The sequence below is a fragment of the Acipenser ruthenus genome, unplaced genomic scaffold (genome assembly GCF_902713425.1).
Source record: "Acipenser ruthenus unplaced genomic scaffold, fAciRut3.2 maternal haplotype, whole genome shotgun sequence".
Taxonomy (NCBI): Eukaryota; Metazoa; Chordata; class Actinopteri; order Acipenseriformes; family Acipenseridae; genus Acipenser; species Acipenser ruthenus.
The window spans coordinates 34,188-47,029 of NW_026708548.1; the positions used below are offsets into that span (position 1 = coordinate 34,188).

Below are 12,842 nucleotides of genomic sequence, written 5' to 3' on the forward strand. Positions count from 1 at the left end.
AGATATATAGATAATCGCTAATTGCTTTCAATACCTGTGTTTTTAACTTTGACTATAACATCAGGGGAGAGCGCGAACGCGATTGCAGCCCTGCTTGTAAATCTGCTTGTATGTGGTTTTATGTTGTCTAATTAAAGTGTTTGTCTGCCAAGATATGATTTAAGGGGCTTAGTGGTCAGGTGGTTAAAGAAAAGCTCTTGTTACCGGGAGGTTCCTGGTTCAATCCCAGCTCAGCCACTGGCTCATTGTGTGTGACCCTGTCCCTGAGCAAGTCCCTTAACCTCCTTGTGCTCCTTCCTTCAAATGAGATGTAAAACCCAGGTCCTATTGTAAGTGACTCTGCAGCAGCAGCAGCAGCAGCAGCAGTTGTGATGCACAGTTTATCTGAATAAAAAACATCAACTAAATAAATAAAACTGATAAGCTCGAAAATGATTTCCAATTATTTAAAATAAAAATAAAAACTTTGATACAGACACTGCTGAGTCTTTACTTTTAGTCTTGTCAATAAAAAATAACGAAACATGGAAATAGATGTGCAGGAACCACGTAGCTATTTATTTGACAGTCAGAAAGCTAAAAACATTGAGCTCCTTTTAAAGAAAACCTGACTCCCTGTGTGACGAAGCCGCCTGCCGGAGAGTTGTTGAACAACTAGTGAGTGAGTTCCTTCCTCCGACGGGTTAGTGTTTGTTTCTGTCTTTGACCATAGTTTCAGGGGAGAGCGCGAACGCAGTCCCCCACTACCAGAAATTATGCAGTCGAGATTCCCGCATTTGGGGAATTCGCAGGGGTCAGCACAGCCGGAGTGCAATGGCCGAGCCTCGCCCTGGGTGAACCACCTTCATGATCATGGTATCTCCCCTGCCAGGTAAGTATGAGTTGTACACATTGCGAGTCGTCACCCGTCCACAAGAGACATTTTTCAAAGAAACGGTGCCTACATCTGCAATTTAAAGAAACACTCTTTTCCTAATATAACATTTTCATTGTTATCATATCGCACTTTCCAGTCTGTTGGGTGTAATGGGTTCCTTCAGTTTTCAGTATAAGTATTTATAAATTGCATTCCCGTAATGCCTCTCGGTATATATTTGCATGCGCCTTTATCATTGGAGGACAAGATGCCAGGATTTACACAGGACGACGTCATTCGTGCAGCAGCATGTGAGATGTTCCGCAAAAGAAGCGACGGGTCTGTATACACGTCTGCGTAAACGAAATAAAAAAAAATGTAACAAATGTACGACTTTCAAAAAGAAAGCAAGCAAAACATTGGTCAAACATTTGTTAAGGTCACACATAATATAAATAAACTCGAACGAATGAACGGGTCACTAAATCCGTTCTTGGTTGATATGCTCGTTTTGTTCTCTTGTTTGGCACAATAATCTAAACACGCAGTTTGTGGCTTTAAAACATGTCTCGTTCTGTTACTATAATAAAAAGTACTTCATCAACTTTTATTTCTTTTTTTAATTAATTAAACTAACCATAACTAGCAAAACTCGTCAGTACTTTTGTCTTAACCCTGTTCACATTTGTTTGTATCGGACCGCTACTGGTAGTTTCGGCTTAGAATATAATACGATAACCCTTTCTGTCCTAACTCAGTTTTCAAAACCAGTAAAGGCTGATACAATACTTGTTCGTGTGTGGAATGGGACAATAAAAAAACCAAAAAAAGAAAACGATGTTTAGACTTACAGCTTCCAGGTTAGTAACATAAATAACAAGGGAAATAGCGCCCCCTGTCAAGCTGCAGAAAGAAAAGCTTACAGCACCTGGTATTCCCAGGCGGTCTCCCATCCAAGTACTAACCAGGCCCGACCTTGCTTAGCTTCCGAGATCAGACGAGATCGGGCGTTCTCAAGGTGGTATGGCCGTAAGCGAACGACAGTCTTGGTTTATCTCTTTCATAGTATTAAGTTAATATCATTCATGCAATGACAGGTTGGGGGAGGGATTTCCAGATCTCTAATTTGTCACAAACGTTAACATTTAAGCAGCTCTGGGCTCCACGTGTGCGGGCCCGTGTGTCCGTGTGTCTGTGTGTGTATATAGCAGCATTAAAAGTGCCATTAGATTCTTGCGAAATTGTATGTTCACAAAGTAGTAGCCACACGTTGGCATTGAAAGTGTTAAGTTCTCAAAGGCATCCATTTTGTATATTACCCTCTTTTAGTTTGAATCTGCAGCAGTGTTGTAATGGATCTCAGCTGTACTACTGAGCTGTGTTGCCGTTGGAGGACTGTATGCCCTGAAACCAATTTGATGTTTATTCTACAAAATAAATCCCCCTTTCAAACAACTCGTGTGGTTCTTTAGGCTGAGCAGTACGGCAAGGGTCCCTCTCCTCCAGTTAGAGACAGCATACATGTGGTTACATGATACATGGATGAAGGCTTATTGTGACCTGTTCGACTCCTCGAGACCATCACTTTCAATTCAAACACAAAATGTCTCGTTTTCAATCGCTCGACAACACCCACAGTACAGAAATGTGCATTAATGATCAACAAAATGAGAATACGTTAAAAAAAAAAAAAAAAAAAGATGTAAAGCTGGTAGATTCGTATCTCAGAGGAACGGGAAATTAAAACAAGGTAAAGGCAATCATCTAAATAAAGCTGAATCAATAACGGATAACGACATAGAACGTCTGTACAGAACTGAAACACTATGTTTTAAAAAAACAACTGTACCGCTGAACCTCGTCTTCTTTAATATTAGCAACTTTGTAACTTTGATACACGTGCCGCTGACTCGTTACTTTGTCTTCTCAAGATGAAACACTTCACAATACATGTACATAAAACACTTTGGTACTTTCTAGAACATTATACGCTCCGAAAGAAAAAACAAAATCTCATTCCCAGTCTGACAGAGCCACCTGCTGGAGATATATAGATAATCGCTAATTGCTTTCAATACCTGTGTTTTTAACTTTGACTATAACATCAGGGGAGAGCGCGAACGCGATTGCAGCCCTGCTTGTAAATCTGCTTGTATGTGGTTTTATGTTGTCTAATTAAAGTGTTTGTCTGCCAAGATATGATTTAAGGGGCTTAGTGGTCAGGTGGTTAAAGAAAAGCTCTTGTTACCGGGAGGTTCCTGGTTCAATCCCAGCTCAGCCACTGGCTCATTGTGTGTGACCCTGTCCCTGAGCAAGTCCCTTAACCTCCTTGTGCTCCTTCCTTCAAATGAGATGTAAAACCCAGGTCCTATTGTAAGTGACTCTGCAGCAGCAGCAGCAGCAGCAGCAGTTGTGATGCACAGTTTATCTGAATAAAAAACATCAACTAAATAAATAAAACTGATAAGCTCGAAAATGATTTCCAATTATTTAAAATAAAAATAAAAACTTTGATACAGACACTGCTGAGTCTTTACTTTTAGTCTTGTCAATAAAAAATAACGAAACATGGAAATAGATGTGCAGGAACCACGTAGCTATTTATTTGACAGTCAGAAAGCTAAAAACATTGAGCTCCTTTTAAAGAAAACCTGACTCCCTGTGTGACGAAGCCGCCTGCCGGAGAGTTGTTGAACAACTAGTGAGTGAGTTCCTTCCTCCGACGGGTTCGTGTTTGTTTCTGTCTTTGACCATAGTTTCAGGGGAGAGCGCGAACGCAGTCCCCCACTACCAGAAATTATGCAGTCGAGATTCCCGCATTTGGGGAATTCGCAGGGGTCAGCACAGCCGGAGTGCAATGGCCGAGCCTCGCCCTGGGTGAACCACCTTCATGATCATGGTATCTCCCCTGCCAGGTAAGTATGAGTTGTACACATTGCGAGTCGTCACCCGTCCACAAGAGACATTTTTCAAAGAAACGGTGCCTACATCTGCAATTTAAAGAAACACTCTTTTCCTAATATAACATTTTCATTGTTATCATATCGCACTTTCCAGTCTGTTGGGTGTAATGGGTTCCTTCAGTTTTCAGTATAAGTATTTATAAATTGCATTCCCGTAATGCCTCTCGGTATATATTTGCATGCGCCTTTATCATTGGAGGACAAGATGCCAGGATTTACACAGGACGACGTCATTCGTGCAGCAGCATGTGAGATGTTCCGCAAAAGAAGCGACGGGTCTGTATACACGTCTGCGTAAACGAAATAAAAAAAAATGTAACAAATGTACGACTTTCAAAAAGAAAGCAAGCAAAACATTGGTCAAACATTTGTTAAGGTCACACATAATATAAATAAACTCGAACGAATGAACGGGTCACTAAATCCGTTCTTGGTTGATATGCTCGTTTTGTTCTCTTGTTTGGCACAATAATCTAAACACGCAGTTTGTGGCTTTAAAACATGTCTCGTTCTGTTACTATAATAAAAAGTACTTCATCAACTTTTATTTCTTTTTTTAATTAATTAAACTAACCATAACTAGCAAAACTCGTCAGTACTTTTGTCTTAACCCTGTTCACATTTGTTTGTATCGGACCGCTACTGGTAGTTTCGGCTTAGAATATAATACGATAACCCTTTCTGTCCTAACTCAGTTTTCAAAACCAGTAAAGGCTGATACAATACTTGTTCGTGTGTGGAATGGGACAATAAAAAAACAAAAAAAAGAAAACGATGTTTAGACTTACAGCTTCCAGGTTAGTAACATAAATAACAAGGGAAATAGCGCCCCCTGTCAAGCTGCAGAAAGAAAAGCTTACAGCACCTGGTATTCCCAGGCGGTCTCCCATCCAAGTACTAACCAGGCCCGACCTTGCTTAGCTTCCGAGATCAGACGAGATCGGGCGTTCTCAAGGTGGTATGGCCGTAAGCGAACGACAGTCTTGGTTTATCTCTTTCATAGTATTAAGTTAATATCATTCATGCAATGACAGGTTGGGGGAGGGATTTCCAGATCTCTAATTTGTCACAAACGTTAACATTTAAGCAGCTCTGGGCTCCACGTGTGCGGGCCCGTGTGTCCGTGTGTCTGTGTGTGTATATAGCAGCATTAAAAGTGCCATTAGATTCTTGCGAAATTGTATGTTCACAAAGTAGTAGCCACACGTTGGCATTGAAAGTGTTAAGTTCTCAAAGGCATCCATTTTGTATATTACCCTCTTTTAGTTTGAATCTGCAGCAGTGTTGTAATGGATCTCAGCTGTACTACTGAGCTGTGTTGCCGTTGGAGGACTGTATGCCCTGAAACCAATTTGATGTTTATTCTACAAAATAAATCCCCCTTTCAAACAACTCGTGTGGTTCTTTAGGCTGAGCAGTACGGCAAGGGTCCCTCTCCTCCAGTTAGAGACAGCATACATGTGGTTACATGATACATGGATGAAGGCTTATTGTGACCTGTTCGACTCCTCGAGACCATCACTTTCAATTCAAACACAAAATGTCTCGTTTTCAATCGCTCGACAACACCCACAGTACAGAAATGTGCATTAATGATCAACAAAATGAGAATACGTTAAAAAAAAAAAAAAAAAAAAGATGTAAAGCTGGTAGATTCGTATCTCAGAGGAACGGGAAATTAAAACAAGGTAAAGGCAATCATCTAAATAAAGCTGAATCAATAACGGATAACGACATAGAACGTCTGTACAGAACTGAAACACTATGTTTTAAAAAAACAACTGTACCGCTGAACCTCGTCTTCTTTAATATTAGCAACTTTGTAACTTTGATACACGTGCCGCTGACTCGTTACTTTGTCTTCTCAAGATGAAACACTTCACAATACATGTACATAAAACACTTTGGTACTTTCTAGAACATTATACGCTCCGAAAGAAAAAACAAAATCTCATTCCCAGTCTGACAGAGCCACCTGCTGGAGATATATAGATAATCGCTAATTGCTTTCAATACCTGTGTTTTTAACTTTGACTATAACATCAGGGGAGAGCGCGAACGCGATTGCAGCCCTGCTTGTAAATCTGCTTGTATGTGGTTTTATGTTGTCTAATTAAAGTGTTTGTCTGCCAAGATATGATTTAAGGGGCTTAGTGGTCAGGTGGTTAAAGAAAAGCTCTTGTTACCGGGAGGTTCCTGGTTCAATCCCAGCTCAGCCACTGGCTCATTGTGTGTGACCCTGTCCCTGAGCAAGTCCCTTAACCTCCTTGTGCTCCTTCCTTCAAATGAGATGTAAAACCCAGGTCCTATTGTAAGTGACTCTGCAGCAGCAGCAGCAGCAGCAGCAGTTGTGATGCACAGTTTATCTGAATAAAAAACATCAACTAAATAAATAAAACTGATAAGCTCGAAAATGATTTCCAATTATTTAAAATAAAAATAAAAACTTTGATACAGACACTGCTGAGTCTTTACTTTTAGTCTTGTCAATAAAAAATAACGAAACATGGAAATAGATGTGCAGGAACCACGTAGCTATTTATTTGACAGTCAGAAAGCTAAAAACATTGAGCTCCTTTTAAAGAAAACCTGACTCCCTGTGTGACGAAGCCGCCTGCCGGAGAGTTGTTGAACAACTAGTGAGTGAGTTCCTTCCTCCGACGGGTTCGTGTTTGTTTCTGTCTTTGACCATAGTTTCAGGGGAGAGCGCGAACGCAGTCCCCCACTACCAGAAATTATGCAGTCGAGATTCCCGCATTTGGGGAATTCGCAGGGGTCAGCACAGCCGGAGTGCAATGGCCGAGCCTCGCCCTGGGTGAACCACCTTCATGATCATGGTATCTCCCCTGCCAGGTAAGTATGAGTTGTACACATTGCGAGTCGTCACCCGTCCACAAGAGACATTTTTCAAAGAAACGGTGCCTACATCTGCAATTTAAAGAAACACTCTTTTCCTAATATAACATTTTCATTGTTATCATATCGCACTTTCCAGTCTGTTGGGTGTAATGGGTTCCTTCAGTTTTCAGTATAAGTATTTATAAATTGCATTCCCGTAATGCCTCTCGGTATATATTTGCATGCGCCTTTATCATTGGAGGACAAGATGCCAGGATTTACACAGGACGACGTCATTCGTGCAGCAGCATGTGAGATGTTCCGCAAAAGAAGCGACGGGTCTGTATACACGTCTGCGTAAACGAAATAAAAAAAAATGTAACAAATGTACGACTTTCAAAAAGAAAGCAAGCAAAACATTGGTCAAACATTTGTTAAGGTCACACATAATATAAATAAACTCGAACGAATGAACGGGTCACTAAATCCGTTCTTGGTTGATATGCTCGTTTTGTTCTCTTGTTTGGCACAATAATCTAAACACGCAGTTTGTGGCTTTAAAACATGTCTCGTTCTGTTACTATAATAAAAAGTACTTCATCAACTTTTATTTCTTTTTTTAATTAATTAAACTAACCATAACTAGCAAAACTCGTCAGTACTTTTGTCTTAACCCTGTTCACATTTGTTTGTATCGGACCGCTACTGGTAGTTTCGGCTTAGAATATAATACGATAACCCTTTCTGTCCTAACTCAGTTTTCAAAACCAGTAAAGGCTGATACAATACTTGTTCGTGTGTGGAATGGGACAATAAAAAAACCAAAAAAAGAAAACGATGTTTAGACTTACAGCTTCCAGGTTAGTAACATAAATAACAAGGGAAATAGCGCCCCCTGTCAAGCTGCAGAAAGAAAAGCTTACAGCACCTGGTATTCCCAGGCGGTCTCCCATCCAAGTACTAACCAGGCCCGACCTTGCTTAGCTTCCGAGATCAGACGAGATCGGGCGTTCTCAAGGTGGTATGGCCGTAAGCGAACGACAGTCTTGGTTTATCTCTTTCATAGTATTAAGTTAATATCATTCATGCAATGACAGGTTGGGGGAGGGATTTCCAGATCTCTAATTTGTCACAAACGTTAACATTTAAGCAGCTCTGGGCTCCACGTGTGCGGGCCCGTGTGTCCGTGTGTCTGTGTGTGTATATAGCAGCATTAAAAGTGCCATTAGATTCTTGCGAAATTGTATGTTCACAAAGTAGTAGCCACACGTTGGCATTGAAAGTGTTAAGTTCTCAAAGGCATCCATTTTGTATATTACCCTCTTTTAGTTTGAATCTGCAGCAGTGTTGTAATGGATCTCAGCTGTACTACTGAGCTGTGTTGCCGTTGGAGGACTGTATGCCCTGAAACCAATTTGATGTTTATTCTACAAAATAAATCCCCCTTTCAAACAACTCGTGTGGTTCTTTAGGCTGAGCAGTACGGCAAGGGTCCCTCTCCTCCAGTTAGAGACAGCATACATGTGGTTACATGATACATGGATGAAGGCTTATTGTGACCTGTTCGACTCCTCGAGACCATCACTTTCAATTCAAACACAAAATGTCTCGTTTTCAATCGCTCGACAACACCCACAGTACAGAAATGTGCATTAATGATCAACAAAATGAGAATACGTTAAAAAAAAAAAAAAAAAGATGTAAAGCTGGTAGATTCGTATCTCAGAGGAACGGGAAATTAAAACAAGGTAAAGGCAATCATCTAAATAAAGCTGAATCAATAACGGATAACGACATAGAACGTCTGTACAGAACTGAAACACTATGTTTTAAAAAAACAACTGTACCGCTGAACCTCGTCTTCTTTAATATTAGCAACTTTGTAACTTTGATACACGTGCCGCTGACTCGTTACTTTGTCTTCTCAAGATGAAACACTTCACAATACATGTACATAAAACACTTTGGTACTTTCTAGAACATTATACGCTCCGAAAGAAAAAACAAAATCTCATTCCCAGTCTGACAGAGCCACCTGCTGGAGATATATAGATAATCGCTAATTGCTTTCAATACCTGTGTTTTTAACTTTGACTATAACATCAGGGGAGAGCGCGAACGCGATTGCAGCCCTGCTTGTAAATCTGCTTGTATGTGGTTTTATGTTGTCTAATTAAAGTGTTTGTCTGCCAAGATATGATTTAAGGGGCTTAGTGGTCAGGTGGTTAAAGAAAAGCTCTTGTTACCGGGAGGTTCCTGGTTCAATCCCAGCTCAGCCACTGGCTCATTGTGTGTGACCCTGTCCCTGAGCAAGTCCCTTAACCTCCTTGTGCTCCTTCCTTCAAATGAGATGTAAAACCCAGGTCCTATTGTAAGTGACTCTGCAGCAGCAGCAGCAGCAGCAGCAGTTGTGATGCACAGTTTATCTGAATAAAAAACATCAACTAAATAAATAAAACTGATAAGCTCGAAAATGATTTCCAATTATTTAAAATAAAAATAAAAACTTTGATACAGACACTGCTGAGTCTTTACTTTTAGTCTTGTCAATAAAAAATAACGAAACATGGAAATAGATGTGCAGGAACCACGTAGCTATTTATTTGACAGTCAGAAAGCTAAAAACATTGAGCTCCTTTTAAAGAAAACCTGACTCCCTGTGTGACGAAGCCGCCTGCCGGAGAGTTGTTGAACAACTAGTGAGTGAGTTCCTTCCTCCGACGGGTTCGTGTTTGTTTCTGTCTTTGACCATAGTTTCAGGGGAGAGCGCGAACGCAGTCCCCCACTACCAGAAATTATGCAGTCGAGATTCCCGCATTTGGGGAATTCGCAGGGGTCAGCACAGCCGGAGTGCAATGGCCGAGCCTCGCCCTGGGTGAACCACCTTCATGATCATGGTATCTCCCCTGCCAGGTAAGTATGAGTTGTACACATTGCGAGTCGTCACCCGTCCACAAGAGACATTTTTCAAAGAAACGGTGCCTACATCTGCAATTTAAAGAAACACTCTTTTCCTAATATAACATTTTCATTGTTATCATATCGCACTTTCCAGTCTGTTGGGTGTAATGGGTTCCTTCAGTTTTCAGTATAAGTATTTATAAATTGCATTCCCGTAATGCCTCTCGGTATATATTTGCATGCGCCTTTATCATTGGAGGACAAGATGCCAGGATTTACACAGGACGACGTCATTCGTGCAGCAGCATGTGAGATGTTCCGCAAAAGAAGCGACGGGTCTGTATACACGTCTGCGTAAACGAAATAAAAAAAAATGTAACAAATGTACGACTTTCAAAAAGAAAGCAAGCAAAACATTGGTCAAACATTTGTTAAGGTCACACATAATATAAATAAACTCGAACGAATGAACGGGTCACTAAATCCGTTCTTGGTTGATATGCTCGTTTTGTTCTCTTGTTTGGCACAATAATCTAAACACGCAGTTTGTGGCTTTAAAACATGTCTCGTTCTGTTACTATAATAAAAAGTACTTCATCAACTTTTATTTCTTTTTTTAATTAATTAAACTAACCATAACTAGCAAAACTCGTCAGTACTTTTGTCTTAACCCTGTTCACATTTGTTTGTATCGGACCGCTACTGGTAGTTTCGGCTTAGAATATAATACGATAACCCTTTCTGTCCTAACTCAGTTTTCAAAACCAGTAAAGGCTGATACAATACTTGTTCGTGTGTGGAATGGGACAATAAAAAAACAAAAAAAAGAAAACGATGTTTAGACTTACAGCTTCCAGGTTAGTAACATAAATAACAAGGGAAATAGCGCCCCCTGTCAAGCTGCAGAAAGAAAAGCTTACAGCACCTGGTATTCCCAGGCGGTCTCCCATCCAAGTACTAACCAGGCCCGACCTTGCTTAGCTTCCGAGATCAGACGAGATCGGGCGTTCTCAAGGTGGTATGGCCGTAAGCGAACGACAGTCTTGGTTTATCTCTTTCATAGTATTAAGTTAATATCATTCATGCAATGACAGGTTGGGGGAGGGATTTCCAGATCTCTAATTTGTCACAAACGTTAACATTTAAGCAGCTCTGGGCTCCACGTGTGCGGGCCCGTGTGTCCGTGTGTCTGTGTGTGTATATAGCAGCATTAAAAGTGCCATTAGATTCTTGCGAAATTGTATGTTCACAAAGTAGTAGCCACACGTTGGCATTGAAAGTGTTAAGTTCTCAAAGGCATCCATTTTGTATATTACCCTCTTTTAGTTTGAATCTGCAGCAGTGTTGTAATGGATCTCAGCTGTACTACTGAGCTGTGTTGCCGTTGGAGGACTGTATGCCCTGAAACCAATTTGATGTTTATTCTACAAAATAAATCCCCCTTTCAAACAACTCGTGTGGTTCTTTAGGCTGAGCAGTACGGCAAGGGTCCCTCTCCTCCAGTTAGAGACAGCATACATGTGGTTACATGATACATGGATGAAGGCTTATTGTGACCTGTTCGACTCCTCGAGACCATCACTTTCAATTCAAACACAAAATGTCTCGTTTTCAATCGCTCGACAACACCCACAGTACAGAAATGTGCATTAATGATCAACAAAATGAGAATACGTTAAAAAAAAAAAAAAAAGATGTAAAGCTGGTAGATTCGTATCTCAGAGGAACGGGAAATTAAAACAAGGTAAAGGCAATCATCTAAATAAAGCTGAATCAATAACGGATAACGACATAGAACGTCTGTACAGAACTGAAACACTATGTTTTAAAAAAACAACTGTACCGCTGAACCTCGTCTTCTTTAATATTAGCAACTTTGTAACTTTGATACACGTGCCGCTGACTCGTTACTTTGTCTTCTCAAGATGAAACACTTCACAATACATGTACATAAAACACTTTGGTACTTTCTAGAACATTATACGCTCCGAAAGAAAAAACAAAATCTCATTCCCAGTCTGACAGAGCCACCTGCTGGAGATATATAGATAATCGCTAATTGCTTTCAATACCTGTGTTTTTAACTTTGACTATAACATCAGGGGAGAGCGCGAACGCGATTGCAGCCCTGCTTGTAAATCTGCTTGTATGTGGTTTTATGTTGTCTAATTAAAGTGTTTGTCTGCCAAGATATGATTTAAGGGGCTTAGTGGTCAGGTGGTTAAAGAAAAGCTCTTGTTACCGGGAGGTTCCTGGTTCAATCCCAGCTCAGCCACTGGCTCATTGTGTGTGACCCTGTCCCTGAGCAAGTCCCTTAACCTCCTTGTGCTCCTTCCTTCAAATGAGATGTAAAACCCAGGTCCTATTGTAAGTGACTCTGCAGCAGCAGCAGCAGCAGCAGCAGCAGTTGTGATGCACAGTTTATCTGAATAAAAAACATCAACTAAATAAATAAAACTGATAAGCTCGAAAATGATTTCCAATTATTTAAAATAAAAATAAAAACTTTGATACAGACACTGCTGAGTCTTTACTTTTAGTCTTGTCAATAAAAAATAACGAAACATGGAAATAGATGTGCAGGAACCACGTAGCTATTTATTTGACAGTCAGAAAGCTAAAAACATTGAGCTCCTTTTAAAGAAAACCTGACTCCCTGTGTGACGAAGCCGCCTGCCGGAGAGTTGTTGAACAACTAGTGAGTGAGTTCCTTCCTCCGACGGGTTCGTGTTTGTTTCTGTCTTTGACCATAGTTTCAGGGGAGAGCGCGAACGCAGTCCCCCACTACCAGAAATTATGCAGTCGAGATTCCCGCATTTGGGGAATTCGCAGGGGTCAGCACAGCCGGAGTGCAATGGCCGAGCCTCGCCCTGGGTGAACCACCTTCATGATCATGGTATCTCCCCTGCCAGGTAAGTATGAGTTGTACACATTGCGAGTCGTCACCCGTCCACAAGAGACATTTTTCAAAGAAACGGTGCCTACATCTGCAATTTAAAGAAACACTCTTTTCCTAATATAACATTTTCATTGTTATCATATCGCACTTTCCAGTCTGTTGGGTGTAATGGGTTCCTTCAGTTTTCAGTATAAGTATTTATAAATTGCATTCCCGTAATGCCTCTCGGTATATATTTGCATGCGCCTTTATCATTGGAGGACAAGATGCCAGGATTTACACAGGACGACGTCATTCGTGCAGCAGCATGTGAGATGTTCCGCAAAAGAAGCGACGGGTCTGTATACACGTCTGCGTAAACGAAATAAAAAAAAATGTAACAAAT

General features: G+C 40.8%; 9 non-coding genes across 9 annotated transcripts; all 9 read right to left on the reverse strand.

Annotated features, from left to right (window-relative positions):
- Nucleotides 1-715: 715 nt before the first annotated feature.
- On the reverse strand, nucleotides 716-879 carry LOC131734295 (U1 spliceosomal RNA). Its single transcript, XR_009326890.1, has one exon. It is a non-coding gene; the product is annotated as a U1 spliceosomal RNA (small nuclear RNA).
- Nucleotides 880-1,772: 893 nt separating this feature from the next.
- On the reverse strand, nucleotides 1,773-1,891 carry LOC131734275 (5S ribosomal RNA). Its single transcript, XR_009326870.1, has one exon. It is a non-coding gene; the product is annotated as a 5S ribosomal RNA (ribosomal RNA).
- A 1,724-nt stretch (nucleotides 1,892-3,615) lies between these two features.
- On the reverse strand, nucleotides 3,616-3,779 carry LOC131734296 (U1 spliceosomal RNA). Its single transcript, XR_009326891.1, has one exon. It is a non-coding gene; the product is annotated as a U1 spliceosomal RNA (small nuclear RNA).
- An 893-nt stretch (nucleotides 3,780-4,672) lies between these two features.
- On the reverse strand, nucleotides 4,673-4,791 carry LOC131734276 (5S ribosomal RNA). The gene has a single exon (XR_009326871.1). It is a non-coding gene; the product is annotated as a 5S ribosomal RNA (ribosomal RNA).
- A 1,725-nt stretch (nucleotides 4,792-6,516) lies between these two features.
- LOC131734298 (U1 spliceosomal RNA) lies at nucleotides 6,517-6,680 on the reverse strand. Its single transcript, XR_009326892.1, has one exon. It is a non-coding gene; the product is annotated as a U1 spliceosomal RNA (small nuclear RNA).
- Nucleotides 6,681-7,573: 893 nt separating this feature from the next.
- LOC131734277 (5S ribosomal RNA) lies at nucleotides 7,574-7,692 on the reverse strand. Its single transcript, XR_009326872.1, has one exon. It is a non-coding gene; the product is annotated as a 5S ribosomal RNA (ribosomal RNA).
- A 1,722-nt stretch (nucleotides 7,693-9,414) lies between these two features.
- On the reverse strand, nucleotides 9,415-9,578 carry LOC131734299 (U1 spliceosomal RNA). The gene has a single exon (XR_009326893.1). It is a non-coding gene; the product is annotated as a U1 spliceosomal RNA (small nuclear RNA).
- An 893-nt stretch (nucleotides 9,579-10,471) lies between these two features.
- On the reverse strand, nucleotides 10,472-10,590 carry LOC131734278 (5S ribosomal RNA). The gene has a single exon (XR_009326873.1). It is a non-coding gene; the product is annotated as a 5S ribosomal RNA (ribosomal RNA).
- A 1,724-nt stretch (nucleotides 10,591-12,314) lies between these two features.
- Nucleotides 12,315-12,478, reverse strand: LOC131734300 (U1 spliceosomal RNA). Its single transcript, XR_009326894.1, has one exon. It is a non-coding gene; the product is annotated as a U1 spliceosomal RNA (small nuclear RNA).
- Between the last annotated feature and the right edge of the window lie 364 nt (nucleotides 12,479-12,842).